Consider the following 6000-nt stretch of genomic DNA (forward strand, 5'->3'; position numbering starts at 1 on the left):
TTGTCGTGAAAATGAAATTTTAGCCTATGTGGTTAGAAGTTTGATAAACAGTGAACTTGTCCCTCGATGTCCCTTGATGCGAAACATGATATGTGAACCTATTTGCTTTGAAATTCGATAAAATGAAAGTATTGAAATGACCCTTGTCGCGAAAATGAAATTTTAGCCTATGTGGTTAGAAGTTTGATAAACAGTGAACTTGTCCCTCGATGTCCCTTGAGGCGAAACATGATATGTGAACCTATTTGGTTTTCTATTCGAAAAAATGAAAGTATTGGAATGACTTTGTCGCGAAAATGAGATTTTAGCCTATATGGTTAGAAGTTTGATAAAGGTTGAACTTGTCCCTCGATCTCCCTTGATACGAAACATGATATGTGAACCTATTTGGTATTGTATTCGGCAAAATGAAATTATTTGAATGACCATTGTCCCAAAAAAGAGATTTTAGCCTATATGGTTAAAAGTTTGATAAATATTAATGTTGAATTTGTCCCTCGATGTTCTTTATTGCGTAACATAAAATTTGAACAAATTTCGTTTTAAATTTGGTAAATTGAAAGTAATGAGATGACCCTTATCGCGAAAACGAGATTTTAGCATATATTGTTACATGCTTCTTAAATATGAAGGTTGAACATGTCCCTCGATGTCCCTTGATGCGAAACATGATATGTGAACCTATTTGGTTTGAAATTCGATAAAATGAAAGTATTGAAATGACCCTTGTGGCGAAAATGAAATTTTAGCCTATGTGGTTAGAAGATTGATAAACAGTGAACTTGTCCCTCGATGTCCCTTGATGCGAAACATGATATGTGAACCTATTTGGTTTTATATTCAGAAAAATGAAAGTATTGGAATGACTTTGTCGCGAAAATGAGATTTTAGCCTATATGGTTAGAAGTTTGATAAAGGTTGAACTTGTCCCTCGATCTCCCTTGATACGAAGCATGATAAGTGAACCTATTTGGTTTGAAATTCGATAAAATGAAAGTATTGAAATGACCTTTATCGTGATAATGAAATTTTAGCCTATGCGGTTAGAAGTTTGATAAACAGTGAACTTGTCCCTCGATGTCCCTTGATGCGAAACATGATATGTGAACCTATTTGGTTTGAAATTCGATAAAATGAAAGTATTGAAATGACCCTTGTGGCGAAAATGAAATTTTAGCCTATGTGGTTAGAAGTTTGATAAACAGTGAACTTGTCCCTCGATGTCCCTTGATGCGAAACATGATATGTGAACCTATTTGGTTTGAAATTCGATAAAATGAAAGTATTGAAATGACCCTTGTGGCGAAAATGAAATTTTAGCCTATGTGGTTAGAAGTTTGATAAACAGTGAACTTGTCCCTCGATGTCCCTTGATGCGAAACATGATATGTGAACCTATTTGGTTTTATATTCAGAAAAATGAAAGTATTGGAATGACTTTGTCGCGAAAATGAGATTTTAGCCTATATGGTTAGAAGTTTGATAAAGGTTGAACTTGTCCCTCGATCTCCCTTGATACGAAGCATGATAAGTGAACCTATTTGGTTTGAAATTCGATAAAATGAAAGTATTGAATTGACCTTTGTCGTGAAAATGAAATTTTAGCCTATGTGGTTAGAAGTTTGATAAACAGTGAACTTGTCCCTCGATGTCCCTTGATGCGAAACATGATATGTGAACCTATTTGCTTTGAAATTCGATAAAATGAAAGTATTGAAATGACCCTTGTCGCGAAAATGAAATTTTAGCCTATGTGGTTAGAAGTTTGATAAACAGTGAACTTGTCCCTCGATGTCCCTTGAGGCGAAACATGATATGTGAACCTATTTGGTTTTCTATTCGAAAAAATGAAAGTATTGGAATGACTTTGTCGCGAAAATGAGATTTTAGCCTATATGGTTAGAAGTTTGATAAAGGTTGAACTTGTCCCTCGATCTCCCTTGATACGAAACATGATATGTGAACCTATTTGGTATTGTATTCGGCAAAATGAAATTATTTGAATGACCATTGTCCCAAAAAAGAGATTTTAGCCTATATGGTTAAAAGTTTGATAAATATTAATGTTGAATTTGTCCCTCGATGTTCTTTATTGCGTAACATAAAATTTGAACAAATTTCGTTTTAAATTTGGTAAATTGAAAGTAATGAGATGACCCTTATCGCGAAAACGAGATTTTAGCATATATTGTTACATGCTTCTTAAATATGAAGGTTGAACATGTCCCTCGATGTCCCTTGATGCGAAACATGATATGTGAACCTATTTGGTTTGAAATTCGATAAAATGAAAGTATTGAAATGACCCTTGTGGCGAAAATGAAATTTTAGCCTATGTGGTTAGAAGATTGATAAACAGTGAACTTGTCCCTCGATGTCCCTTGATGCGAAACATGATATGTGAACCTATTTGGTTTTATATTCAGAAAAATGAAAGTATTGGAATGACTTTGTCGCGAAAATGAGATTTTAGCCTATATGGTTAGAAGTTTGATAAAGGTTGAACTTGTCCCTCGATCTCCCTTGATACGAAGCATGATAAGTGAACCTATTTGGTTTGAAATTCGATAAAATGAAAGTATTGAAATGACCTTTATCGTGATAATGAAATTTTAGCCTATGTGGTTAGAAGTTTGATAAACAGTGAACTTGTCCCTCGATGTCCCTTGATGCGAAACATGATTTGTGAACCTATTTGGTTTGAAATTCGATAAAATGAAAGTATTGAAATGACCCTTGTGGCGAAAATGAAATTTTAGCCTATGTGGTTAGAAGTTTGATAAACAGTGAACTTGTCCCTCGATGTCCCTTGATGCGAAACATGATATGTGAACCTATTTGGTTTGAAATTCGATAAAATGAAAGTATTGAAATGACCCTTGTGGCGAAAATGAAATTTTAGCCTATGTGGTTAGAAGTTTGATAAACAGTGAACTTGTCCCTCGATGTCCCTTGATGCGAAACATGATATGTGAACCTATTTGGTTTTATATTCAGAAAAATGAAAGTATTGGAATGACTTTGTCGCGAAAATGAGATTTTAGCCTATATGGTTAGAAGTTTGATAAAGGTTGAACTTGTCCCTCGATCTCCCTTGATACGAAGCATGATAAGTGAACCTATTTGGTTTGAAATTCGATAAAATGAAAGTATTGAATTGACCTTTGTCGTGAAAATGAAATTTTAGCCTATGTGGTTAGAAGTTTGATAAACAGTGAACTTGTCCCTCGATGTCCCTTGATGCGAAACATGATATGTGAACCTATTTGCTTTGAAATTCGATAAAATGAAAGTATTGAAATGACCCTTGTCGCGAAAATGAAATTTTAGCCTATGTGGTTAGAAGTTTGATAAACAGTGAACTTGTCCCTCGATGTCCCTTGAGGCGAAACATGATATGTGAACCTATTTGGTTTTCTATTCGAAAAAATGAAAGTATTGGAATGACTTTGTCGCGAAAATGAGATTTTAGCCTATATGGTTAGAAGTTTGATAAAGGTTGAACTTGTCCCTCGATCTCCCTTGATACGAAACATGATATGTGAACCTATTTGGTATTGTATTCGGCAAAATGAAATTATTTGAATGACCATTGTCCCAAAAAAGAGATTTTAGCCTATATGGTTAAAAGTTTGATAAATATTAATGTTGAATTTGTCCCTCGATGTTCTTTATTGCGTAACATAAAATTTGAACAAATTTCGTTTTAAATTTGGTAAATTGAAAGTAATGAGATGACCCTTATCGCGAAAACGAGATTTTAGCATATATTGTTACATGCTTCTTAAATATGAAGGTTGAACATGTCCCTCGATGTCCCTTGATGCGAAACATGATATGTGAACCTATTTGGTTTGAAATTCGATAAAATGAAAGTATTGAAATGACCCTTGTGGCGAAAATGAAATTTTAGCCTATGTGGTTAGAAGATTGATAAACAGTGAACTTGTCCCTCGATGTCCCTTGATGCGAAACATGATATGTGAACCTATTTGGTTTTATATTCAGAAAAATGAAAGTATTGGAATGACTTTGTCGCGAAAATGAGATTTTAGCCTATATGGTTAGAAGTTTGATAAAGGTTGAACTTGTCCCTCGATCTCCCTTGATACGAAGCATGATAAGTGAACCTATTTGGTTTGAAATTCGATAAAATGAAAGTATTGAAATGACCTTTATCGTGATAATGAAATTTTAGCCTATGCGGTTAGAAGTTTGATAAACAGTGAACTTGTCCCTCGATGTCCCTTGATGCGAAACATGATATGTGAACCTATTTGGTTTGAAATTCGATAAAATGAAAGTATTGAAATGACCCTTGTGGCGAAAATGAAATTTTAGCCTATGTGGTTAGAAGTTTGATAAACAGTGAACTTGTCCCTCGATGTCCCTTGATGCGAAACATGATATGTGAACCTATTTGGTTTGAAATTCGATAAAATGAAAGTATTGAAATGACCCTTGTGGCGAAAATGAAATTTTAGCCTATGTGGTTAGAAGTTTGATAAACAGTGAACTTGTCCCTCGATGTCCCTTGATGCGAAACATGATATGTGAACCTATTTGGTTTTATATTCAGAAAAATGAAAGTATTGGAATGACTTTGTCGCGAAAATGAGATTTTAGCCTATATGGTTAGAAGTTTGATAAAGGTTGAACTTGTCCCTCGATCTCCCTTGATACGAAGCATGATAAGTGAACCTATTTGGTTTGAAATTCGATAAAATGAAAGTATTGAATTGACCTTTGTCGTGAAAATGAAATTTTAGCCTATGTGGTTAGAAGTTTGATAAACAGTGAACTTGTCCCTCGATGTCCCTTGATGCGAAACATGATATGTGAACCTATTTGCTTTGAAATTCGATAAAATGAAAGTATTGAAATGACCCTTGTCGCGAAAATGAAATTTTAGCCTATGTGGTTAGAAGTTTGATAAACAGTGAACTTGTCCCTCGATGTCCCTTGAGGCGAAACATGATATGTGAACCTATTTGGTTTTCTATTCGAAAAAATGAAAGTATTGGAATGACTTTGTCGCGAAAATGAGATTTTAGCCTATATGGTTAGAAGTTTGATAAAGGTTGAACTTGTCCCTCGATCTCCCTTGATACGAAACATGATATGTGAACCTATTTGGTATTGTATTCGGCAAAATGAAATTATTTGAATGACCATTGTCCCAAAAAAGAGATTTTAGCCTATATGGTTAAAAGTTTGATAAATATTAATGTTGAATTTGTCCCTCGATGTTCTTTATTGCGTAACATAAAATTTGAACAAATTTCGTTTTAAATTTGGTAAATTGAAAGTAATGAGATGACCCTTATCGCGAAAACGAGATTTTAGCATATATTGTTACATGCTTCTTAAATATGAAGGTTGAACATGTCCCTCGATGTCCCTTGATGCGAAACATGATATGTGAACCTATTTGGTTTGAAATTCGATAAAATGAAAGTATTGAAATGACCCTTGTGGCGAAAATGAAATTTTAGCCTATGTGGTTAGAAGATTGATAAACAGTGAACTTGTCCCTCGATGTCCCTTGATGCGAAACATGATATGTGAACCTATTTGGTTTTATATTCAGAAAAATGAAAGTATTGGAATGACTTTGTCGCGAAAATGAGATTTTAGCCTATATGGTTAGAAGTTTGATAAAGGTTGAACTTGTCCCTCGATCTCCCTTGATACGAAGCATGATAAGTGAACCTATTTGGTTTGAAATTCGATAAAATGAAAGTATTGAAATGACCTTTATCGTGATAATGAAATTTTAGCCTATGTGGTTAGAAGTTTGATAAACAGTGAACTTGTCCCTCGATGTCCCTTGATGCGAAACATGATTTGTGAACCTATTTGGTTTGAAATTCGATAAAATGAAAGTATTGAAATGACCCTTGTGGCGAAAATGAAATTTTAGCCTATGTGGTTAGAAGTTTGATAAACAGTGAACTTGTCCCTCGATGTCCCTTGATGCGAAACATGATATGTGAACCT

The sequence above is a fragment of the Medicago sativa genome, chromosome 2 (genome assembly GCF_051527215.1).
Source record: "Medicago sativa cultivar Bolivia chromosome 2, Bolivia_mono, whole genome shotgun sequence".
In the NCBI taxonomy this organism is placed as follows: domain Eukaryota; kingdom Viridiplantae; phylum Streptophyta; class Magnoliopsida; order Fabales; family Fabaceae; genus Medicago; species Medicago sativa.